Consider the following 27,462-nt stretch of genomic DNA (forward strand, 5'->3'; position numbering starts at 1 on the left):
CAGCAACAATAATAAATAAGTGAGCTTTTAGTTTAGAGCTTAAAAAAATGAAGAAACAATGGCTGAACACAGACCTAATAGAGTTTAAAACAGTCTTTATTACCATGTGGATTTGAAAAGAATTATTTTAATTCACTGTAAGCAAAGACTTGGGTTTCTGTTGCTCACACAGCTTGTCCAGATGCTTACGTGAATTTTGTTGCTGTTTAAGGATTAGACTATTTTTTAAGTGATAAGCAATATTTTTAAATCTTGAACTTCTGTTTTCACTGAAAGCTCATGCGGAGATTGCATTTTGTAGTCATTTGGCAGAACCACTTAATCACTAAATGCAATTAATTCTTCTTTGCATTTAGCATCAATTTAATACAAAAATCACCTAATTTTATCACTACCCCATCTTCCTTTTCTTCACACTTTTGAGAAGATACATCTTTTACTGAACCTGATACTCGTCATTCCTTTCTTTTCCACCATGGAGCAGGTGAAGGTCTCTGGCCAGCAGTCCAAACACCCCCATTTAGCAGGTTACTTCGCCTGTGGAGCTCATGCTGCTGGTGTAACCTAACTCAACACACCTCTATCCCAGTCACACTTAACCAGGGATTCCTGTGGGCACAAACATTGTGCCCTTGCCTTGAGTTTCCCGAGCCAGAGCACAGAGGGGCCAGGACAACAGACACATCCGTGTCTTGGGCTGGTGCTTCTACTCAGTTCTTTTACTTACAATTTCAGCTATTTAATATCCATAAACTTTTAAAAGTGTTTAAAGCTGTACAAAAATGCTAAAGCCCCATCTTTTCCATTTCAGTCACAAAGTCCTTTAGGTCCTTCAATTTCTCTTCCTTTCAATGAAGATCTTACACAATTGGTGACAACCAGGGCAGCTGCGAGAGGAAAATTTTGTGTAAAGGGGGAAAAGAATGAATAATTTCTTCAGAATGGCAAAGGGGAGGTGCAGTGGAGTGGAATAATAGTCACAAAAACCTGGTCACCATTACAGATGTCTGAAAAGTGTACAAAAGCCACTTTTTTTTCTGTAGCCTTTGGTGGCATCCAGCAGGACTCACTGAAGTGAAGGTCTAAAGAATGAAGCCTGGAATGAGAACCCACCTGCACGTCTAAAGAATGAAGCCTGGAATGAGAACCCACCTGCACGTCTGAACCCTCCAGACACTCTCCCTCCCACTGCCCTTGCTCAGCCACATAGGCTGGCAGTCAGCCTCCGGATAATCTGGTCTGCGTGCACCTCTCTCATGTGTGACTGAAGACCATGGCCCTTTGTTTGGAGGAGAGCCTCATGGACTTGGCATCAGCTGTCTGTGTGAAATAACTGGGTCAAACTCTAAGATGGTATTACTGGAATGCAATGCTGGGAAAAGGATGCCAGTTTTCTACTGCTATGAAATCTAGGTTTCCCATCTCTTGGCAGAAGGCCTCCTACTAGGTAATTGGGAAGAAGGGAGAAACTCAAGGTGGGGCTGGAAAAAATAGGTAACAGACAAGAAATTTGGCCCAAATTTAAAAAGACTGATTTATGAACAAAACTGTTTTTTTTTTTTTAAAGCTAGATTTTTCACTTGATAAATCTACTACAGGCCTAACTCACCCAATAGGACATTTCAACTCACCTAATAGAGAACCGGGATGCGTGGGTGGCTCAGTGGTTGAGGATTTGCCTTTGGCTCAGGTCGTGATCCCTGGGTCTTAGGATTGAGTCCCACATCGGGCTCCCCACAGAGAGCCTGCTTCTCCCTCTGCTATGTCTCTGATTCTCTGTGTTTCTTATAAATAACTAAATAAAATCTTTTAAAAAAAAAAAGAAAGAAATAATAGAGAACTAAAAAGTAATTCCTCCCCTAAAGTTTTGCTTTATATAGTAAAATTTTAATAATCTCTCAGGATAAATACTGACAAACTTCTTTAAATGACTGGTGATGAATTATTCAAGTCCTGACCTCTCTGCATTTCTTGGTACCTACTCAAAACCTGAACTTTACTCTTTTTAAAAAAATATTTTATTTATTTATTCATGAGAGATACAGAGAGAGAGGGAGACAGAGACAGAGAGAGGCAGAGACACAGGCAGAGGAGAAGCAGGCTTCATGCAGGGAGCCCGATGTGGGACTCGATCCCAGGACCCCAGGATCACGCCCTGAGCCAAAGGCACACACTCAATCGCTGAGCCATCCAGGCATCCCTGATCTTCACTCTTTTTGACCAAGTCAAATGGCACCAAGATGAGACACAAAAACCTGAAACTGGGCATTTTTCCAAAGAGGACATCCAGATGGCCAAGAGACACATGAAATGATGCTCAACAGCATTCATCATCAGGGAAATACAAAACAAAACTACAATGAGATATCACCTCATACCAGACGGAGTGGCTAAAATCAACAACACAGGAAACAGTAGGTGTTGGTGAGGTTGAGGAGAAAGGGGAGCCCTCTTACACTGTTGGTGGGAATGCAAACTGGTGCAGCCATTGTGGAAAACAGTATGGAGCTTCCTCAAAAAGTTAAAAATAGAGCTACCCTAGAATCCAGCAATTGCACTACTAGGTATTACTCAAAGGATACAAAAATACCCAATGACCTCACCAGTCCCGATGATACTAGATTCCACCAATCGAGCATTCATTTACTCATTGGTGGCCAACTGACCTGATGTGTACTTTAAGTTAAGGGCTGCAGTGGTTAAAAAAACACTCATGTTCATTTGTCATTATTTCAAAACTATGCTGCCAACCACCGTGGAATAGTGGCCTGACCACTTCTGTCTTTGGCTGCTGCCTCTGACATTTCACACTTGAGATGCAAAGGAGACATGCTGGTCTGAGCAGTAAGAGCTTGGCTGAGGAGAAAAGGAGAGAGAGTAAGAAGGGAGGTCAGGTGTGATTCATGCAAGTGATGTTTTCCAGGCCTCCCTCCTCTAAGCTGGCTTCTTTCCTTCTTTTATTTGTGGGGTGGCTCCTTCAATAAAAGAGCCCTAGAGGGCAGGAATCTCTTTAACCAAATCAGGATAAAAAATGCAAGCAGCAAAATACTGTGCCCAGTACTTGTAAGCTGGAGTTGTGAATTTAAGAACTTGAAAAATTTTTGCTACTGGCTAAGAAGTATGCGTGGGTACCAGTCCTGTCCCTGGATCCGGTTGAGATCTCTGTACTATAGGACAAGGGACTGAGAAAGAATGTTCTAGTAGACAAAAAACAAATTCAAAGATGAGGATTTTTCAGTAATTACTTTGTAGGAAATTTTCACATAAGCAATCTTTGGCTGCAATAAGGCATTCAACTTCTTGACTAGGATGCTTCAGGTATATGAATGGGTAACATGATGGTGAGGTCTGTCTTCTAGGTGGAGGAGGAAAGGCTGGGGTAAGAGAGGACCTGGGAAACCACTGTCTGAGTGTCACTGATCTGTGGCATTTAGGTTGGATCTAGGTGAGCAGCCCATCTTACTAAGCACCCTCCTGGAATTCCTGGTATCAGCACTTGGCAAGCTCATGAAATAACTTGCTGCTTAGCATTTGTCCAATCTCAGACTTCTCAAGTGTCCACAAATCAGGTCCTCAAATAACCTTGCAAAAACAAGACTGGAAGTCTCATTCTACAATAGGGGCATCTATTCCTAGAGCTTAAAATGCTGAATTTAAGTTATTTGTCCAAGATCTGCATAAAAAGCAGTCCAACTGGGATTTTTGCTCAAACTCTTATTTATGTGTAAGAGTGTTTGAAACTTGCCTTGGACAGCAAGTGATAACTGATTTTATCTCCAGAACTTTCAAATAGTCACCATTGACTATGATACTGGAGAGTAGTCCAAGCTTATTTGGGTAATAGTCTTGACCTTATATGAAGCAGGATGCAAGAAAGGTTTAATGTCTAACAATAATAGTTGAAGAATTACATTATGAAAAAGAAATGATATCAAGACACTCACAATTAGAGTAACTGACATGTGAATGTAGAAAACACACGAGACTCTCCTCAGTATTTAAGACCAGTAAAACAAAGCAAATTAACTCCAAGGAGGACACAACAGAAGAAAAGCAAACTTTATCATAGCAGAAAACTAAAGTGAAAATGTTGGATCTTCTAGTTTTCAGTAAATCCACGCACATAGCAAGTTCTAGGGAAACCAAAGTTTAGAAAGGAAAGCCTTTATGTAAATATTTAGATCTCACAAGATATGGGACACAATGAAACTTTATTTACATACCCTACAGTTATGAGATATACTCTGAAGTGTTTTCCCCAACTCAGGGAGATTCAAAGCATAAGGAATAGTGGAACTTTTTTTTTTTTGCTTTACACAACTACAGAGAGAAGAGATGAGACCGGAACAAATTCTTTCCTTTTATCAGGTCTCCTCCCCAGCCTGTAAAAACAAGGGATAGTGAGAAAATGCAAAGTAGAAAAATGCCAAGCACTGCTGGTATAGGGTTTGATGCTGAAGGGGGAAAGACTGGTATTGTGGAAAGCAGGATGAAGAGGAAGAAACCTGTTAGTTAACAGGAATAAGGAGAAATATGTGGACACACACGGGGGCCCAACAAGCAGTCAGCTCACTAGTGTATTGTAGGGGATAAGTGAGTATGGATTTTTGAACATTGATGGGAGGGAAGTCAGTAGAAAGGGGAAGAAGGAAGGTATATCCAGAAGCGAGGACTCTGGTTTGTTTGTCTTAGAGTCAAGCATGTCTAGATACTCCATGAAGAACCCTTGATGGTGACACTATAATAATCAAGGTGTACTCAAGAGTGACGCAGAATGGTATTTGTACAAATCACAGTCTCCTTTCCCACTCTGTTAACCACACTATTAACTTCTGAAGGCCAGTGGCCAGGTCTCACTCACCCTGAGTTCTCCACTGAGCCTTACATGTAGCATGAGCTCAGTCTACTTTTTTCTTAGAATAATCTTTTTTCCCTGATGATAAAAGTAATATGTACTCAATACAAAAAAAAAAATACTGAAGATACAGAAAAGTAAAAAAGAATAAATAAAAGTCATATGTAATCCCACCTCCCAGAGCTGAGCTGAGCTTAATATTTCGGGAATGTATCCTTTCAGGTTCTCTCTCTCTCTCTCTCTCTCACACACACACACACACCCCAAAATGGTACCATACCCTACATACTATTTTATAAACATCTATCATAGGCATTTTTCTAGCTTGATATAAAGCTCTGCATGATGTTTAATCACTATAATATAAATATTCCCTCCACTGATGCACACACAAATTGTTTCCAATTTGCTGCTTTTATAAACACTGATGCAATGAGCATCCTTGTACATTATCTATGCACATGTCCAATTACTATTTCCTTAGGCTAAATTCTAGAAGCAGATTTTAAGTGGCATGGCCTTTTCAGGAGCTTTTGATATGCAGGTTGCTAAATTGTCAACCATAATATTTATAATAAATGAACACTTGCACCAGCAGAGTATGAAAATGCCTTTTCCCACCCTCACTAGATTTCAGTTATTTTCACTTTCCCCGGGATAGTAAAAATATTTTTTCATTTGCACTTTTTAATTAGAGTGCCAACATTTTTATGGGTACTGCCCAAATGAATTACTGCTCTTGTGAAATGCCAATTACTATTCTTGACCGAACTGAACTATATTATTATTTAATCCCTATTCAATGGATCCTCTTGGGTTTTACTGATGAGATCCTAAAGACCATGCAGGCAAATGGGACAAGAGGATGAATGGCAATATAGAAGGGGCCCATAAAATTACCAAGTCAGTCCCAAAAGCAAAAGGGAGAAATATTTTAGAGTACTGTCCATCAGTCCTGGGTTCAACAATGTTGATATGTTTTCTGAAATTCAGACATTCAACTGGAATGTGCAATACTAGTTTTAGAGATCTCTGCCCCAGGTTGACATACTTTCTATTATAGTTTATATGCCACCTGTGCAACTACCAATTATCAGTTATATATTTTGACTCAAAAATTTCTGAAAAAAAATTTAGAATCTGTAATTCTTTTTTTTAGAATTTGTAATTCTTAATAAAAATTAACTTAGTACTTATTTAGTTCATAAATAATTTTTATTGCGAGTTAAATGCTTATGTACAAATTCCTAAGAAATGATCTTGCTATTTTATATTGGCAAATGGCTATAACTAGTTCCAAAACAACTCATTTTATGGGTTTCAGACATTTCTTAACAGGGATGGATATAGTTCGCTTACAGATATCATTAGATTGTGTCATGAAAATACTGCTGCTGCTTCTGTTTTTTTTTTTTTTTTTTTGATTATACACACAAGGGAACATTCTCATGCCAACAGCTTTCTGATTTGGTATATGCATTTTGCCTTTGTTTCCTTTTGCTCATGTTAAAATAAACTCTGGAGTTCTATTATTAGAACATCACATTTCAGATGCTGGGTGAGTATAAAGGCATAATGCATTAGGCATAATTACTGTTAAATATTTCCCTCCAGCCCATGCCAAGGAAACAGTGGTTTTATCAAATGAAGTTCTCATATGACTTTATATATTCTTAAAATTCCTGAAGCAAGCTTGAGGAAATATGAAAATAGAACTTTTAATGACATTTTTAAAGTAAAACTTCCTTAAAAGAAGTGTAACTAGGGTAGATAACAGGTTTTAGGAAGTTTGCAGAGAGATGCTCAGTTAGAAGGTTCTTCCTAGGGGAGGGACTCTGTTTGAACCTTTTCCTTAACCCCACAGTGAGAGCTGTGATTAGGATTTTCATTAGCATGACTACAATTTTTTTTGCTCCCCAGTTTTTCCATAGGTTTTCCAGCCATTTTAAACCACTTTTTAGTGTTCCTTAAAGATGTGATCTGTAGAAAAGAAGACGAACAAGAAAAGTCACAAAAGGAAAAGAAAAAAAAGTGTGAAAATGCCCATAGCAGTTCTCATACTTTTCTAGAAGAAGCCATCATTGGTTTGCACAGTTCGCATCTGATAATGATAACACTGGTGAAATGTGGGTGAGATTAAGCTGTAAATATTCCTAATAAAGTCTTAGGAAGGATAAAGTGATAGATGTGATAAAAACAAGTCAAGTGGTATAAGAGGATACTTCTAAGAGGGTATGATTATTCTCCCGGAGGCTAACCTCTTAAGGTTTCAATATCCCAAAAGTGTCCTGCTTTTACTTTAAGATCACATTATGGATTTAACATTCTTAAACATCTTTTGAATCTGTTAGCATTTTCAGTTTGTACTACCTCTTGAGGAAAAATGTTCGATAGGTTTCCCACCTAGGCAAGATGGTTGTCATAATTACACTTTTTGGACCTTTAGGAAATAACTCCCAATCTTATATTCTGGAGTCCATTAGAACCAAAATAATATCTCTATGACCAGATCCTTTATGATTTAATGGACTTTCACAACATACTACCCACAACTTTAAGATCACCAGTCTTAAGGAACAAGAGCTTTCACAGGACTTCATAACCACAGGGTTGCCCTTCACCTACTTTCCTATTCCTCTCAGTCAACCATATTTCTTTTTAAGATTTTATTTATTTATTTGACAAAGAGAAAGAGCACACATGCACGCGCACAAGTAGGCAGAGTGGCAGGCAGAGGGGGAAGCAGGCTCTCTACTAAGCAGGGAGCTGGACATGGGACTCAATCCCAGGACCCTGGGATCATGACCTGAACAGAAGGCTCCTAACCACCTAACCAACTGAGCCACCCAAGCACCCCTCAGTCAACCATATTTCACATATCTAATTTCAGTTCTTAGAAAACTAACTGGTGACAACTCAAAAATATTTACTGGTAGTTCTCATTTACTACATCCAACACTGTGAACTATTCCCCTTTCTCAGTCACCTGAGTCACATGTGACCCGGATAAACAGTACCTGAAATTTTATGAGTTTAAAAGAAAATCCTACCTCATAGAAGGGGATTATAATCTGAGAAAGAACAGAAAACAGAGTTGCAAACTGGCTATTCAGACTGTCAAGCTGAACACGCTATGGAAGGTAGCACTGGGGATGTAACCAAGGCAACAAGTCAAGCTCTTTACTAGGTTTTTCCTGTCCAGTTCTTCTCTGGCAGGTTCCCCTCAAGTTACTATCCATCACTCCCAGAGACTCTTCATCATTCACAGGATGTTTCCATTTCTAGTCTAAGATGCTCCAGGTTATTTTTAGCTTTTCAGCTGCTCAGAGTTTGTAGCACAAGAGTCCTGTCATCAGCACTCACTCCCTCATGGATTGTTATGTCCCATGTATCCACTGGCCATAATCCTCTCAGACTACTTCTCTGAGATCTGATGTTTCCAAGTTCATTCAAAGCAGGAGGAAGAAAAAGAAGCCAGAGCATCAAGTGACCAGCAAAGCAAAAATTATGACAACACCTGGTTAATGTTTTATATAAGTATTACTTTCTCTCTTTAACTCACAAGCAGTTTACAAGAATGGCTGTTCTTTGTTCTATGAAAATGAGGATGCACAGATGTTTCCAAAACAACCAACCAACCAAAAAACACCATAGGATTAATTTAAAACAATGGCACAAAAATGCTTGAAACTGACTATAAATAATACTTTACAAAATCCTCTTCCGGTCAATTGTTGGGAATTTTCAAGAAGTGAAGTGCTCTGAGGAAATGTATTTTTAGATAGTATTTTTTAATATCTTTTAAGAGGATATTGAACTTAGCTGTTATTATTATTATTGTTATTATTATTATTATTATTATTATTAAGGTAAAAATGGAGTCCCAAATAACAATAAAGAACATGGGCTTTATTATCCAGCTGAGCCAATTTCAAAACACAACTCTGCCATATACAAAAGCAGTGTACCTTTATGTATATATTTTATTTCTTTAAAACTATTCATCTGTGAAAAGGGAAATCATAGAAAGAAATGCATGGTTATTGTGACGATTGAGTACAATGATATATCAACAGCAACAGCACAGAGCCTGGAACATGGTAATGTAAGAAATGTGAGCTATTGGTTTTCTCTAACATCTCACAGCTCTTTATTAATTATGAGCTGTGCTGGGTTCATTCACATAATCTACAAGTACTAGGAATTTGCACCTGTATCTTGCTTTTTCTCTCTGCCAATACTCAGATTATTGAGTCATTTCTTTTGGTATCACTTTACCTATTTTTAATAGGTATTTCACTATCCTTTGTTACTTCTCATCTGCTTTGAATTGGACAACCAGATGAACTGAATTTATCAAATTTCTTTGAAATTTAACTGTGGTGCTTTGGTTTTGGATGTCAAGAGTCTTTTGAGCTTTTTTAAGGTTCTGAGTAAAACGTGAATGATGTAGAGTGCTCTATGCTATGAATGAATAAAATATGTGAAGGGTTAATATATTATCATTACGTTGTACTCTCCTTGTGATATAATGATTTATAAGAAATATATATTTGGTTATTCAGATGACCAAAATATATTTCTCAGATGCATCTGGTCTTCATCCACATGTCCTGAAAATGCTTCAGAGACATAAAAGTGATATGGATGTCTTATTAATAAAAATGACTTTTGGATCTTACCAACCATGTGATTAGAGGCTTGGAATTTTCAGTGCCCTCCATCACCTCCAGGGAGGGGAAAGGAGCTGGAGTTACAACCAGCAAATAACTTGGCCAATCAAGGCTATGCAATGAAGCCATAAAAACCTAAAGGGCTGGGTTGGTGAACACGTGGACATGCAGGGAGAGGTGCACACCTGGAGAAGACAAGGAAGCTCCAAGCTCCTTCCCCATACCTTTTCCTATATATCTCTTTATCTTGCTATTGATTCAAATTCTTTAACAAACTCGCAAATATAAGCAAATGTTACCCTGAGTTCTGTGAGGTGCTCCAGCAAATTGATTGAACCTAAAAAGGAGGTTGTTGGATCCTCCAATCTGTAGCTAGTTGATCAGAAGCACGGGTATCAGCCTGGGGCTTGCCACTGCAGTTAGAGTGGGGAGTAGAAGGCAACTTCGTAGGGCTAAGTCCTTAACCTTTGGAATCTGATGCTATCTCCTGGTAGATAATGTCAGAATTGACTTGAATTCTCTGACACCCAGCTGGTGTCTGAGAACTGCTTAGTGGGGGGAGGGGAGGAATTATACCCTTCACATTGGAATTGGTACCAGAAACCCTAAAAGAGTCTCCCACCACCAATCTCTTTCAAAAGAGGTCTTGGGACATCTGGTATCAAATAGAATGAAAATAGTAAGATTAATGAATTGTAAACAGAGATAGAGGATCAAGGCCAGAGACAGTAGAAGGAAGAAAGTGTACTAACCACTGGGACAACTGTAACCGTTGTGATTTTAACATGAAATTTGGCACAAAGCCTCTTGGCAGAAGGGCAAAAAGGAAATGTGTTCAATGATCCAGCTCTTGTTATCAGAAAAAAAGGAAGCATTCTAATTTTGAATGAAGCAGAAAGTCTCAAGTGAGACCTTATATAGAAACACCCAGTTTTGGTCTATTTCCCTAACAATGTCCCTGGCAAGGAACTGGGGTTATAAAATATAATATGTTGGTAACCTTTGACTTTTTCTTCTTTAGTTCTCATATTGCTTCTACCTTTGAAGGAATTAGTCTACATTTCACTCTGTTCCATCGACTGCCATCTCTCTAGCCTGTATTCTTGACCCTTATAAACTAGATTACAATTAATATTCCAATCAGTCTCCTTGCATTCAGTTGTCTTGTTTGTCAAATTCACTTCTACCATAAGGATGGTCCTCAACCAACATGTTCAAGTCGTAGGATTCAAAACCTTCAGTTATTCCCAGTGACCTCTGGAAAAAGTATAAACGTTTCTGATGGGTATTCAAGATTCCCTCACAATCTCATTATAATATCCCGTATTTTATTATCACTCCCCATTCCTAACCCTCCAACTCAACCACCCTTCTCATCAGTGTTTTGGCTACGTCAATGCTGCTTCCTGCCTCTACTGCTTTACTCACATGACTTCCCCTCCTAAAATCCCTTTCTGTTTTCCTTCCTACCTATCCAAATCTTAGTACTGCTTCAAGGTCTAGCTCAGTTCTCCTCTCATGGAGCCTTCCTAATAAGAAGTCTCTTTTTCTTTCTCCCTCACTATACTGCTGTCTATGCCAATGGATGTGTGCATTACAAGGACCCCTAGGAACCTGTAAGACCCTTTCAGGGGGCTTGTGGGGTCACAACCACCTTTATAACACTAAGAAGTTATCTATCTTCTTTACTATGTCAACATCTGCAATGATGGTGCAAAAGCAATGGTGGGCAAAACTGTCAGTGTCTTACATTACTCAGCAGCGGCACCAAACTGTACTAATTGTTATTATATTTTTCACCACTACATAAAGAGTCACTTCTCTTAAATATGTTCTTGATGAAGCTGTAACAATAACTAACTTTATTAAATCCTGATCCTTGAGTACACACATTTTTTTTATTCTGTGTGAAGAAATGAAGTGCCCATAAAGCACTTCTGATGCACACTGAAGCTATGGTGGTTGTCTTGAGGAAAAGTGCTTGTGTAATTTTTAAGTAGCCATTTTTTTCCATAGATACCACATTTAGTTGACAGATGACTAACACAAAATTCAGTTATATGGACTTCGGGATTTGGCAGATATTTTTCTGAAAATGAACAAAGTGAAACTGTCATTTCAGGAAAAACAACTGACAATATTTATTGCTAATGATAAAATTCGACCTTCCAAGCAAGTATTAGAATTTAGGACAACTTGTATTCACCACTGTGAACTTGACAGCTTCCCAATATTCATTAGCTTTTCTGATGAGATTGGGTGTGTGTTAGCAAATGTCATTTTTTTCATATTGTATAATGAAATGGGTCAACATTTGTAAGAGCTACTAAACTCTGTGAACCAATATTTTCAACTGCCCTATACATAGTGATAAAAATTTTGCTTGGGTAAAGATTCCTTTGAAATGCAAGACAGGTTTTCAATATACAAAAAGTTTGTTAAAAAAAAAAAAAAGTTTGTTGATATGGTTTCACACTCCGTATTGCAACCAACCTTTAAGATGCTTACTACCTGTCCCGTTTTAATGTCACATCAAAGAAGAATATTCACAATTACCTGAAAAGACTTTTAAAAAGACCTCTCTTCTGTCTATGTATCTGTGCAAGGCTGGATCTACTTCATACTTCAACCAAAACAACATATTGCAACTTTTAACTGCAGAAGCAGATATAAAAATCCAGCTGCCTTCTCTTTTTTTTTTTCTTTTAAAGATTTTATTTATTTATTCATGATAGTCACACAGAGAGAGAGAGAGGCAGAGACACAGGCAGAGGGAGAAGCAGGCTCCATGCAGGGAGCCTGATGTGGGATTCGATCCCGGGTCTCCAGGATTGCGCCCTGGGCCAAAGGCAGACACCAAACCACTGCGCCACCCAGGGATCCCGGCAGCTGCCTTCTCTTAAAGAGATCTATAAAGTATATAAAATAATGCCATCCTTCTTTTTTTTTATTTTTTTTATTTATGATAGTCACACAGAGAGAGAGAGAGAGAGAGAGGCAGAGACACAGGCAGAGGGAGAAGCAGGCTCCATGCACCGGGAGCCCGACGTGGGATTTGATCCCGGGTCTCCAGGATCGCGCCCTGGGCCAAAGGCAGGCGCCAAACCGCTGCGCCACCCAGGGATCCTAATGCCATCCTTCTTACTAATGTTTTTAAGATAGTGATTTTTCATTAAAATATCATATATTAAGGTATATTGAGTTTATCATTGGTTACGTTTAAGTAAATTTTAGTACATTCAATTTTTTTTTTTAATTTGAAGTTCTCCTACAGTAAGTATCAATATACCCACATAAAAAAGCTCCTGGGGGGAACCCCGGGTGGCTCAGCAGTTTAGCACCGCCTTCAGCCCAGGGCATGATCCTGGAGACCCGGGATTGAGTCCCACGTCAGGCTCCCTGCATGGAGCCTGCTTCTCTCTCTGCCTCTCTCTCTCTGTGTCTGTCATGAATAAATAAACAAAATCTTAAAACAAAAAGAAAGCTCAGGGTTCATACTTTATTAAGAGAGTAAAGTGTAGAAATATAAAACCTTTATTTTTATTTTATTTTTTTAATTTTTATTTATTTATGATAGTCACAGAGAGAGAAAGAGGCAGAGACACAGGCAGAGGGAGAAGCAGGCTCCATGCTCTGGGAGCCCAGCGTGGGACTCGATCCCGGGTCTCCAGGATCGCGCCCTGGGCCAAAGGCAGGTGCTAAACCACTGCACCACCCAGGGATCCCCATATAAAACCTTTAGAACCACTGTTTTATACCTTTCATTCTGGCTCTTAATTCTATATTATATAAATTATAATAATAGTATGATAAAATACTATTATATGTCATCGAACTATTTTTATGTATACATTTTATTAGATTATAACAATGAAGGAAATAAACCTGTTTTTTGCTTTTAACCCAGAACCCCTAGGAAAAGAAGCCAATAGATACTTGCTGAATTGACTTGAGATCACATTCAACTCCAAAGTGTTTATTTAGCAGAACCATCTTATTCATGTTTTATTAAAGATTCAGTCTTCTTGGTTTCCAAAAGCTGCTCCAGATGGCTTAGAAAATTGAAGACCACATTCTGTCCTAACACGGTGTCAGGTTCTGTATTCCATTAATGTTTTTAACGGTTACGTCGTATTCCATTGGAGTAAAGTATTGCTTTCCTCTCTTGGCATGTGTGGCCCCCACTCCCCAGAATTCTTCTCTGGCAAACTCCTCTTTATGGAGCCCTTCCCTGTCCTTCTCCACCAGCTTAGGTCTCTTTCTTTTATACTCTCAGAGCTCCTTATATTCCTCCTTAAATGTCACCTCTCATGATTTTAATTGTGTAGTTATTCGTGTAATTATTCGACTAATGTCTGTTTCTCTCACTAGAATATATGCCCCAAGGGATACTTCAGTGATATTTCCCAATAGACCGTGCTTAATAGGATTAGAGAAATATTAAATGGATAAATATTATTAAATAAATCAACTGAAGTTAATTAACCCTTTATCTTGTGATATTTTGTAATATTACAGATAAAGCAATGGTGGCGGGGGTGGGGATTCCATTACACATCACAGAAGAAATGAAATGATCTATTTTCTGCTTTTCAAGGAAGTGCTTAGAGGACAGGTAGTGGGTGGCAAAAGGGGTCACGGGGGACTGTGAGTCCAGCGAAGAGAGGTAGTGAGTGACTTAGTCTGAGGGGGGAGCAACAGAAATAAATGAAGACGAAGGGACAGACAAGCTGTACCTTATGCTTGCACACAGCAGGTCATAAACAATGTCAAGGATTCTGAGGTTTCTGGCCTGAGCAGCTGAGGCCACCGTGGTTACATTTACCAAAATGCCCAGAACTGGAGGAGCAGCACAGTTAGGAGGGGAGGACGAGTAAGAATCTGGGAGGTTCCAAGTGGAAATACCAAGGTCTGAGGTTGAGAGGAAAATGCTAGCACTGCAGGTAAAACCTGGCACCTGCTAACACAGAGGCCGGTGGTAACGGACGCTGAGGCCTAGGGCCTGAGGGAAGCCGGCGACAGCCTGAGCTGGGGCCACCTCACCGACACGAGGGGCTCGGGTGCACCAGGAGGGGAAAGCGAGACGTAAGGAGTGGCCCAGTCCACCATAAGACTATCTATGGTTCCTTTTCTCCTTCCCTGCCCTCCTGTGGGACTGACCTCCCCAGAGCCGCCCCGTCCAACACAGTAGCTACCGGCCTGCAGAGCTACTTCGCTGACGTGAATTCATATTAAAAACAATGAAAAATCCAGTTCCTCTGTGTCACCAGTCACATGCGGGGGGAGGTCATCGGGAGGACGTGACCGCTGGCTGACCCTGGAGCTGGACCCCAGCAACGGGAGGCTCCTCACCCCCTCCTCCGGCCTTGGAATGTACATTCCACTTGCCTTCCCTGCTCTGAGAAGCTGCCCCAAGGACACGGCCCTGAGATACTGATGTGGAATTCAGACCACATGGTTGATGTATATGACTGAACACATTTAAGGCCTTTATAGAAATTCTGAAGATTCTGGAAGGAGGGGGTAGAGGTGGGAGTGGCGGGGATCTAACTGCCTTGAGGCTGCCCAAGACAAGCCTCATAGGTTCGCTGGCTTTTTAAACCTACCACCTCTGGGTCTGGAGTGGCCTCTCTTCAGTCTCTCCTTCCCTCCACGTATGGGGTCAGCTTCAGGTTCTACCCAGGAAGGTCCCGAGGAGGTTTTGAACCAACACCATGTGTCTCTACAGCCAGACATGGCTAAAGGACTGTGGTGTGGGCAACACAGAGACAGAACATTTCCATCATCACAGAAAATTCCGTTCGGCAGGGCTGCTCTAGCACTGCTTTGTCTTTTCAGCTCGAGTCCAAACCCTTAGTCCTACATTTGGCCTTAAACCATCTAACTTCATCTCCTCCCACTACCCCAGATCAACTCCACACTCGAAATAAACTGGACACACTTTACTCGTTTCCACTTCCATTTTTTGTTCATGCAACTGAGATACCCTCCCGTACGATATCCACTGCGATGACTAGGTTTGGGTGTCAGTGTGGCTGAGCTACAGGACTCAGGCCGGCAACTGAACACTAGTCAAGGTGTTGCTGTGAAGGTATTTTGTAGATGTGGTTAACATCTATGGTCAGTTGACTTTAAAGGAAATGTTATTATGCTCAATGATCTGGGTGAGACTCACCTAATCAGTTGATTGGTCTTAAAAAAAACTCCTTAAAAAAAAGAAAAGCTTCTCTGAGAAAAAGAAGTTCTACCTTAAACGGTCTACAGCAGCCACCCCTCCCCAGAGTCTCCAGCCTGCCCTTCCTGCCGGCATGCTCTATGGATTAGGCCCCACACTGCATAAACCAATTCCTTCAGCTGAATCTGTTTAATAAATCTGCGTGTGTGTGTGTGTGTGTATGTATCTGCATCGATATATCTGTATATACATATACACACACACATATGCACACACACAACTGAATGTGTGAATGTGCATATACTTGTGAGTATGTACGTATATATTCTACTGTTCCGCTTCTTGGACTGGAATATATTTCAGTACAGATTTCGGCACCTAGTGAAATCAGGGTGAGTCACAGACCACCACCTCCTCCAAAATTATAAATCTGAACTTTCAGAGATAATGGTTCTTTTTTTTTTTTTTTAAGATTTTTATCTATTTATTCATGAGAGACACAGAGAGAGAGAGGGGCAGAGACACAGGCAGAGGGAGAAGCAGGCACCCTGCGGGGAGCCCGATGAGGGACTTGATCCTAGGACTCCAGGATCATGACCTAAGCTGAAGGCAGATGCTCAACCGCTGAGCCACCCAGGTGCCCCGAGATAATGGTTCTTAAACAGGGCCACACATCAGAGTCACCTTCATAAACTTCATATAAACATATTCAGAACCAAGAGCAAGATTAGCACATGAAGGTCAGTGTGCACCTTCACTTTTTAAAAAAGCTCTCTAGGGATCCCTGGGTGGCACAGCGGTTTAGCGCCTGCCTTTGGCCCAGGGTACGATCCTGGAGACCCGTGATCGAATCCCACGTCGGGCTCCCGGTGCATGGAGCCTACTTCTCCCTCTGCCTATGTCTCTGCCTCTCTCTCTCTCTCGTGTGTGTGTGTGTGTGTGTGTGTGTGTGTGACTATCATAAATAAATAAAAATTAAAAAAAAATAAAAAATAAATAAAAAAGCTCTCTAGGGAATTCTGAGGCCCAACTAGAGGTGAGAACTAGGACCCAACCTGAACTCCAGCACTTTTATTTAAGTGCAGGTGGAACTCATCAAACACAGCACACTGCCTGGAAGTCTTTCATTCAAACAACTAATCAGCATCAGTTGCAGGACTAACATTTGTCAATTAATAAGACAATGTGCAGGAGACAGAGGCAACAGTACACCCACTCCCGGCCTTGAGGGGAAACACTGAGATATACTGCTTGGTATTCCTTGAAGCACATTGATTAATAAATATTAAATGAATGAATAAATGAAAAAGTTTAAAGCAAAATTTAGTGAAGCTGATGGTGGTTTATTCAAAATAGTGCATAATTTAAATAGCTCTTATTTCTACTTCAATTGAAAATCCTATTAGCAAGTGTTAGTAAGTGCCTGACATTTATTTATTGATCGACTGCACTGCTGGTATTTTATAATATTGCTGAGTAGGATTAATTTGCAACCCACCGATAATTTGGTAGACACCTAATGCCTGTGACTACTTTCCCCAGAAGTGTAAGTCAAAAATGCCCCTCCATGCTCTTCTAAGGAGAACGGAACCAATTTCTGATGCCAGCACAGTCTGGTTTCGTTTGAAGGGGAGTGGGCAGGGGTATGGCTGGGCTGAGCAATGGAGGGCTGTGGTCACTTTGAGGCTGGCTGTCCCCGTGCCTGCAATCTGTGTTGCCAACTCCGCACATCCATAAATGTTGGAGAAGACTTCTTACTGCATTATTATTTTATGAATATGCTTTTAAGATAGCTAAAATGCTATTCAATCAGTGTGCAGTCACTGAACAACACCCCAGTGAGGAAATCTGATTTTTCTGCCTTTTTACATGAGACTGAGGTCCTAAAAGAAAAAGCACCTGCCCACAAGGGACTGAGAGCTGAACTGCACAGTGGCAGAGGGCTTCCACTTCCCTGGAACTCCACCTTATGTTCAGCGTCTCGGAGGGCCTTTTAGAATGACTTCCTTTTACAAAAAAGAAAAAAAAATTGTTTTAAGTTAAAACATTTTTCAAAGTCTCAGAAGTACCTCCTCTTATTCACCTTGCTCTTCTTCAACCTTCTTCTTATTTCACAAAGCAGTATATTTACTTTTTAAAAACGCTTAACAGCTACCGAAAAACCATGAAATGCTGATGATGACAGTATCGCTAAATGATCTGTCAAAATTTTCCTTCTGTGTCTTTGTTTTAAGGGATTTGGACGTAGCAGTCAAATTTTACTCCAGCTACAATTATGGTCTTGACTTGATATGTTCTAATTCATACTAACATTGTAAAGATCTATATTATTGGTTTGCTCATTATAATTAATGAAAATGCTCTTTGGTGGTTATTATAATCTGTCAGGTCATATTAATCTACATTTCAAAAAGTGACTTGGGAGAAGAAACTGTAAATGCATGTTCCTTTTGAAGGAGCCATTAGAGTTTTCTGGGTAAAAGCACATCTTATAGCTGTTTTTTTGTTATTTGTTTTCTTAAAAAACCAGAGACAGACTTAAAGGAATACATTTGGAGCTTATAGTAAAGATGCACTTTTCATTATTATTTGTCAAAATAAGGAAAGTTAAGGTTAACTAGTAGGACTTCAGAAATAAAGGGATTTTTAAATCATCTTTCCAAAGCCCTTAAGCCTTCCAAATTAATTACAAATTCAAAATATGGGGGGGGGGGCGGCGACTATAGTTAAAATCCCACAGGTCCTCCTTTTCAATTTTCCAGGAATCTTGTGAATTCCTTCTGTGTATACGTTTCTGCCAAGTTCTGTTTCCCTTTAAATTTTTATTACAACTTCTTCCATTAGTGCTGTTTTTTAGGTCATGGCACAGTCAGGTTATTTACCAGCAGACTCTCAACTTTAACTCAATTCTTTTGCTTCTGTGAGTCTTTCTGGCCATTATTGTGGCATGCTTCTAGATGACTTATAATCAAATGAGTTCCATGGTAAATACTGATATCACATCTTTGTTCAGAATGCCCAGGGCTCCCTGCTTTCCTCATGCCTGTTTTTGTCAAATTAATTGTGACATTTCCCCAGATAATGGATAGCTCACTGAATTTCAAATGGGATACTTTGTGGGGCAAGAATTCACAAGGCATTTCAGTCAAGGCTTTCTGAAAACAGGGGAATAAAAGCAGTGGAATGAACATCGCTATTAGGAGGACATTTGGCTGATGATGACAATAAGTTAAAAGGGGGGAAAAAATAAAACAAAAGCAACTCAGATTCATCAGTGAGCCACAGACAACTTACCAGGGTGGTATATTCCCAGAAACATCCTGTCTTTCTCTCATTTCCTGCTTATCTTGGGCTACCAAGTTCTGCTACACATAAAACATGTATGCCCTTCCTTCTCATCCCCACTGACACATCCTAGTTCAAGCATATATCATCTACCGAGATTGTTATCCAGTCTGTCTAGATTTGAACCCCTCCAAGGAATTAAGGTACTTTAATTATGAGAAGGCTTTCTACTGAAATGAAATGTCTGCCTATATATATATATATACACACACACACACACACACACACCTTCTATTAATGGGTCTTAATATTGTATTTTGCAACTCCATCCACCAATTACTATCATCAAATATTTTAATTTGATGTCATACTCTTGCCTAAGTGTCAGGATCCACTACTATGTTGATATTCTCTAATCAACATGCCCCCTCCCCCCCTTTAAATGGAGCACCCAGCACAGTAGGTGGCTTTACTGATACTGAACGGGAGAAGCCTAGTACTTTCTTTGTTCTGGACACACAGGCATGAATGCAACCTAGACTTGCATTAAGTTTTTGACATTATTGTTACATGCTTGATTCATACTAAATTTAATTAGGCAAATACCTAGCATTTCCACATGATCAGTCATTAGCCTCAGCTCTTACAATCTGTACTTAGGCAGCGGATATTTGTGAATTAGGGAGCAGGCGCTTACTTTAATTCACATTGATTTTTGTCTCCTCTAGAAATTGATTTCTAGCCATTGTTCCACAGTCTTGGTAAGATCAATTGCCCAGATAAGTATCCTCACTAGGTCCACATTTCCTCATTCTGTATTTAAATGCAATTTTTTCACATCATTTGCTAAAATCAAAACATATAAAAATGTGTCAACTATACTTCAATTAAAAAAAAACACAAAAATGTGGCTTTTCCTTGTTCTACCATTATAATCACCCCATTTAAAAAAAAAAAAAAAAAAAGGTAATGTGCTCAGTTAGTTTGACATGACTTATTTTTACTGAATTCACATTGGCTCCTGATGACCTTTCCTTTTTTCTAACATTCACAAACCATCTGCTTAAAAATCTCATTCTGTAATATTCCTGGAGATTAATACTCCAGTGTCAATATCTCCATTTATCAGAATGTAGTCTATGTCCAACTTCTACCCTAACCCATCCCTTCTGGAAAACTGTCACATTTGTCCTTCTATTCTGGTACTTGTCTCGGCCCCCATATCACCTCCACATTACCATGAGCAAATCCACATGTTCTTTTAATACCCTGGTTGATACATAATCCTTCTAGCTAAGAAATTTAAACTCATTTGGGATAATGATATTTCTTTCTACAATAGTTTCATGCAGCATAGGCTTCTACAGCTCCTTTCCAGGGTTTGAAACTTTTCAATCAAAATTTTAAAAAAAATTTTTTTTAAATAAAGTTCACCTTCATTAACAGAAAAGTCAAAAGAAATATAGAAGCTGATAAGCTCTTTATCCTGTTTTTCTCAAACCATTAAATTGTCTTTCTCAAGTTTTAGATCACTGCTTCAAAATCTAACATAAATCAAAATCAAATCCTCCTCTTGCTCATCAGACTAAGAATTTTTTCCATAAGCTTCCACTCGCACACTCACTCTGGACTTTACTTTCATTCTAAAATTTTAGTAATAATGGAAAAAATAAGATTGGAGTGTTCCGGAGGATTATTAGTATGGAATGTGATAATTTTCTTAACTCTCTGAGTTAAACTGGCCTTAGCTGGGCTGGCCTGGCTGGGCCCAGAAGTCCCATTACCATTTATGACTGTTTCTCTGGGAAAATACATTCTGCATTCCAAAGAAGTGACTCAGAAAGTAATCTCTGACTGAGACTTCGCGTGCTGGACTGCCTATTTTTGCTCCTACCCCTCCAATCCTAACAAATCCACAAATGTAGCTCCTGAATCAGTCACGTAAAGCAAATGTGTAGGTCCCTTTCCCTCCATATTCAGGCAAAGTACACACTCCCTCACCTTTTGCTCCTGAATGCACGAAATGCTTTCAAAGTTGAAATGCCATGCAAATTCCTACCACAGCAAATGGGTCAACTCAGCAGTTCTTACTAGCCCATCTTTGGTCTCATTTTTCCTTTTGAGAGTTCTTTTGCCAAATCCACGTTCCTTTGTTTGGTTTCCTTTTTTGGGTGAGTTTCTTTTCTCTTTTAGTTTGGTGAGCTTAGTGCCAAAAGCCACAAAGCAAAGCCATCCTATTTTTTTGTAGGAGACTCAAAAGTACAAATCCAAGTAAAGAAAAGCTTGAGCAAAAGGATCCTGCCTTATTCCCAGTCTTCCAGGTCCTGAAGATCCTTGGTCCCTTAGTAACTGGACACCAGCGATGTTCTCCCTTTTATGCACTAACTTCCATGGTCCCACCCTGGACCTTGTCATCACTTGAAAAGTTCTCTTTCCAAAATCACTTATCAGAAATCTCCCTTTCTGAGCACAACTACCATCTCCTTCTCATTTCACAATGACCTCAGTGCCCCAGGACTTTTTCTCCCAATCTGCAGATTCGAGCTTTTATAAGGTTACATTTCCCAAGCTCATTATTTAGGGAGCACTCTTGCCAATATTTTGCACTTTCCATCATGACCAGCTGGCAAAGCCCCAATTCGGGGGGAAGCCTATGATCTGCTTTCTTGGTGTCTGAGGGATACTGGAGAAACTACAGCAGGGAAGGTTGGTGTTGTTGTAAATTCAGACTCATCAGCCCCATTCAGGCCCTCACCACTGCCCAGACATCCTAGTACTTTTCCTCCGTTTTCCAAGCCAGCTTGGTCTCTAGCTCTCCACAACAGCTTCGAAGTGCCAACAACAACAACAACAACAACAACTCCTCCTCCTCCTCCTCCTCCTCCCGCTGAGGCCTCAGCACTCTGTTCTCTTCACTCTCAGTAGCTGAAAATGGAAGCTGCTGGATGCGAACTCCCTCTGCTTCTCTCCAGCAAATCCATAAGCCAGTAGCATCCACCTGCTGCTCCTCCCATCTAACGTTGACTCCTTCACATCTACACACCACTCCACGCCCATTTCAAAGCCACTCTTCTCTCTCTGTGTTCCCCTCACACAGATTCTTCTCATCGATATTTAAGTGTGTTCAGAGCTCCACCCGACAGAAGGATGTCATTTCTGGTTCTCAGTCTCTTCCACTCACTGCTCTCTCATCCTCCAGCCCTTGACAGTCAAACCCATGGAAAGAGAGGTCAAGATCTCCTATTTTTTTCTCCTGCTTATTCCACAATCCACTCCAGACTGGGTTACAGTGGCATCCCCAGCACTCCCTAGAAGCAGCTCTATATAAGGACATCAGTGACCCGACCCTAAGGCTTTCTCGGTATTCATTTAACTCCCTGGTTCTTAAATGAGGAGACATTTAACAATGTCTGGGCATATTTGGTTATCACAGCTGGAGAGAGGGACCTCTGCACCTCCCAGGTAGAGGCCAGGGATGCTGCTGAACAGCCTACAATGCACAGGGCATCTCCCACAACACAGAAATCCAGCCCACAATGTCAGTGCTGCTGAGCCCCTACGCAGCACCCAAAACTACTCACCACGTCATCTGCTTCTTAGCTTCTATCCTGCCATCCTTCAGATTTCTCTTCTACCTCTCTGGTCATGTCTTTGACAGCCATCTACTGAACCCTGAGTCACTCCCCCTGCTTCATTAGAGATTTAATTCCTGTCTCACTGTTAAGGTCTCAAAGACTTTCTCCTGACATAACTACCTCCCCACCTTCCAACACCCTGTGCTCGCAACTCTACCCTGCCCCAGCCTCTCCTTCCAATGCTCATATCCTAGACCTTGTCTGTACTGGTTACTGTATTTCCTCCCTTAGTTAAAAAGATCCTGATTCTCCAACTACCTATTTTTCCAGTTTACTCTTGCCAGTACCCCAACTGCAAGAATTATGAAGCCCCACTCAGGTCTAACTCTCCTGATCCTATCGTCCCATCCTGCTCATATCCCTGGTCCTCTACTCTCTTACAAATATCCTGAACCTCTCTCAGCCTTGTCTTACTTCACTGCAGTAACTTACAGAAATCCCCAAATTGGTTAAATCAAACGTGTTGCCTACTGTACACCTGCTTCCCCAAACTGGACTTGAATGGGAAAAGCACACACCCGTCATGACCACAAACCTCAAGTGGGCTCTTAGCATTGCCAGGACATTTCCCAGAGTACTGGCTCCCAGATGACTGTCTCATACCTTCTCCTCTCTCTTTAGGTCTCTTCATCTCTTCTTCCTTCCTCAATCTTAACTAATTAACTAATCTTGCTTCTCACTTAACTGGTAAACAAGAAGCAATCAAGAAAAAACTGCAACAAGCTCCTACGAGCAAAACTACTGAACTTGGGTCCCAATACACTGGTTTCCCTACTTCCAAGAATGAACTGTCTCTACAGCTGTGGGGGGTATCCAACCTCTCCACTTATGGACCAGATTCCATCCCTTTCTTGCCTTCTCAAGGATGTCATTCCAGAAATCCTTCCTTCTCACTCCTGCATCATCAGAATTTTTCTCCCTACTGGATTAATTTCCACCACCTTATAAACAGAAACTTCTGCCTTTTTTTTTTTTTTTTTGGCCCCCTGTACACAGCTGGTATAGGCTTGGAGACTGAACACCACATTGAGACAGACAGTTTGCCTAGCAGGGCATGCCAGGCAGTATTCTAGGGCCTATAACACTTGCTTGACAGGCATGCCACTGGGGCAGGGGGTCTTGTCCTAGGCTTGTCACACCCAAGTGTCCTAGAGGCTCCCTGGTTGGAGGTCCTGGGCAGCATGGGCTACAGTATGTGGACTCAGCTCACATCATTCAGGCCTGGGTGGCATGCCCAGGCAGGTCAAAGGCCTTCTGGTGCACATCAGAGTTGTATTTCAGCTGCATCCGTTCCAGCTGCTGCACGGGCTTCTGGAAGTTGGTGCTCAGATTTTTGCTGCACAACATGAAGCCTATCTGGTCACTGGGGTAGGTGGGGATGGTACAGTAAGCAGTAGCCACCACAGGGATAGTGACTTGTAAAATTGCCCCATCTCCTTGATGGGGTCCCCCCAGGCACAGCCACTGACACTCGCCCTGGCAAATGACACTCACCATCACCCTTGAGAGCCACCTTCATGACCTGATAATAGGGCTCTTCAAAGAGACTCTTGGCAGGACCTCTGGGGTCTGAGGAGTCAGTGATGGTAACAGTGAAGGCATGCTGGCTCTGTTCCATGAACTCAAAACCATCACCCACGCGTAGGGTCAGCTTGGAGCTGCAGCCGTCCACAGCCATGCCTGGCAGGAACTTTACTTAGAGACCTGGATGACGTCCTTGTCAGTCTCACACTGGATCACAGGCAGATTTCATGCAGGAATGCTTCACCACCTCCTGCAGAACACCCCCCTCCCCAGCCCTGATGATCAGTATCTTGCATGGGCTGGGTTGGCTGCAGAGGGGCAGGTTGGCTATCATCTCCTGGTAGAACTCAACCCTCTCTGGATGACACCATCCAACACTAGCATGTTGCCATAACTCTTACTGCAGAAGACAAGGATAATCCCGGCCAGGCTCCAGGAAGGCAGGTGGTGTAGAGCCTGGACGGAAGGCCGCATAGAAGCAGCATCACAGGACGAGCTCCGCCCACCGCCCATGCTACAACCTCACCTGGCCAGGGTAGGGGCAATTCCTGCCATCTTCCCACTAACTAAATAGAAAACCTCCTTTCATCCTAATATATAATAACCTCTCGTTCTGCATTCATGTTCAGAAAAAAAAAATTAAAAGTGTTATCTAAATGCTGCATATCCAATTCCTTTTCTCTCGTATTGTGTTCAATCCGCTTTATTTTGTATTTCACCATTCAGCTGAGACTTCTCTTGCCAAGGTCTCTTCCACACTGCTAAATCCAATTTCCCATCCTCATGAGCAGATTCGGTCATTCCCTCCAACTTTATACCTTCCTTCATTTGGCTTCCAGGATTCTCCTCATTTTCCTGCAATCTCACTGCTCCTCCCTCTCAGCCTCCTCTGTGGATTCTTGCTCAGGTCCCTGACTTGTGAGCACTGGAGTCCCCATGGCTCAGTCCAGGGTGTCTTTATCTCCCCCCTTGCTGTTTGCAGTCAGTGCCCGAGATTTAAACGCCACCTGTGTGCTGACAACCCCCACATCTCTGGCTTGACCCCTCTCTTTAACTCCAGACCCATATATTTTACTGTATGTTGACATCTCTGCTTGGATGTCTCAAACTTCACATGTTGTAAACAGAATGTTTATGTGCCTTCACGTATCCTCCCCTCAAACTGCTCCTTCCACAGTCCCCCAGGTCAAAAACCTTGGATTCATCTTTGACTGCTCTTTCTCGCACACCTCATGTCTGATCTGTCAACAAATCATATTGGCTCTACCTTCAAAACATACTGAGAATTTGAGTATGTCTCACCAACACCATAATTAACACTCAGGACCAAGCCACCACCACCTTTCACCTGGGTTCCTGAAAAGTCCAATAGTGCTTCCTGCTTCTGCTTTTATTCCTCTGTACTGAACACAGACAAAGTGATTTTGTTAAAACACAGGGTGGGGCAGGTCAAGTCATTCCTCTGCTCAAAACCCCCAGTTTATCCTCCAAAGGCTTACTCTTCGATGATGTCCCAACTCATTCAGGGTAAAACCAAAGTGTTTACAATGGCCTATGAAGTCCCCACTATCTACTATATTCACCTCATTTCATTCTGCTTGTCATGTTGGCCTCCTTCCACTTCCTCAAATATATCTCAAACTCCTACCTCAAGACCTTTGTCTCTGCTATTCCTTCTGCCTGGAATGCCCTTCATCTAGATTTCCAAATAGTCTGCTGTAGCACCCCTGCTTTCAGATCTTTTCACTTGTCATGTTCTGAACACCCTCTTTCTGCGATATGCCCTGACCACTCTATTGAAACCCTAACCATCCCCCACACCCCCAACACACATATATAATCCTTACTTTACTCTTCTCTAAAGGACTTACCATATTGTGCCATGTTATGTATCTTATTTTGGCCTTAATGTGTCCCCCACCAAAATATAAGCTCTATAAGTACAGGGATATTTTTTCTATTGCTCACTATTAATGCCTCAAATAGTAGATCATGAGGAATCACATATACTTTCATCATGTTAAAGACAGCCAAATAAGAATTTCAGGAAACCAACAGTATTTTGTGTGCAGTATTACTTCCCCCTCAGAAAGGGAGCCAGTTACACAAAATCCCAAACAGGATAATAACTCTTCAGGCCTCCTCCTTTCTGCGTAACCACAAGCGTGGAATAAAGGGGACACATTTTTGCTCCATTTTTATCCTCATCTTCCTGAGTCTATGTTTTAGCTTAGTCTTTCTAAATCCTGAGATTTCTCATCATCTTCCTTGGTTTATCCTATTATAATCCTAATACTCTTTTGTGAGCCTAAACTCTTATTATTTACTGCAAATTTGGCAGAAGCTAAACCAAGGAAAACAGCATCCATTGGCATGAAACAAGAGGCGGTAAGAATCTTCCTGCCTCTAAAAGCCAGGAGAGTTAGACTTAAAACTCAAGTTCTGGAAGGGATAGAAAGGGGAATATTACTAGCGAGACTTAGATCACAAAATGTAAATCTTTAGCTTTTCCTTTCCTCTCATGTCTTTTTGTGTTGACAGCAGCCTGGTTCCCATCCAGCTAGCTACAAGCAGATTCACCATTGATCCATCAGCATTCCTCTCCTTGTGTACTCAAGGCATTCAGGCCCATTCAGGCCCAGGCTCCTGGGTCAGTACCAAAAGACTCAGGGTTTCTAGAAAAAGCCTTGATCATTAATCAACTTTTCCCTTACTTTTTTCCACTCCTTAGGGCTTGGAATGAACCTGGGGTCCTCTGGGCCAGCAATGACTAATAAGCCCTGAACTAACCCCATCGGATCACCTTTGCTCTTAAGCAGACCTGAAAGTGAGAGCACCAAGGAAGCCTGGGTTGCCCTACCTCTGCATGCTACCATGTTGCAGAAAAACCCTGATCTGCTCCATTACCATGCTGGTGGCTCCCCACCCTTGGTTCTCATCGATTGCCTCATTCTGCAGCCTCTGCTTTAAAGTCTGAACTCTACAAGGTTATCCGGCTCTCTGATATTCAGTACCCAATCTCCCTTTGGCCAAATCCCTTCTCCAGAGTCTGATACTGATCATTATGAACCTAGTCTATTTTCAGAGCCCCTGTCCCTAAATGACGGCCACCAATCACAGGGCTCCAGAGCATCTGGCTGTGTCACTATTTCCTTGACTAGATCCCCCTTGAATTAATTGCTTTGAAAATTACAATGTGATTAATTATAGCTCACCAACACAAGGGAACAGAAGTTAGGGAAGATAACAATAATGTTAAAGAAAAAAATAGCATGGAGCTGTACACCTTAATCCTACACAGTGCTGCATGTCAAT

At 41.2% G+C, this 27,462-nt stretch overlaps 1 protein-coding gene and 1 pseudogene across 4 annotated transcripts in view; both read right to left on the reverse strand.

The window, feature by feature from the left end:
• The window catches only part of ANO6 (anoctamin 6), a 186,014-nt gene that overhangs the window by 81,741 nt on the left and 76,811 nt on the right, over positions 1-27,462 (reverse strand). The window lies entirely within an intron of this gene.
• Positions 23,581-26,600, reverse strand: LOC125753863 (spermidine synthase-like; annotated as a pseudogene).

This window comes from Canis lupus, chromosome 27 (assembly GCF_003254725.2).
Source record: "Canis lupus dingo isolate Sandy chromosome 27, ASM325472v2, whole genome shotgun sequence".
NCBI lineage: Eukaryota > Metazoa > Chordata > Mammalia > Carnivora > Canidae > Canis > Canis lupus.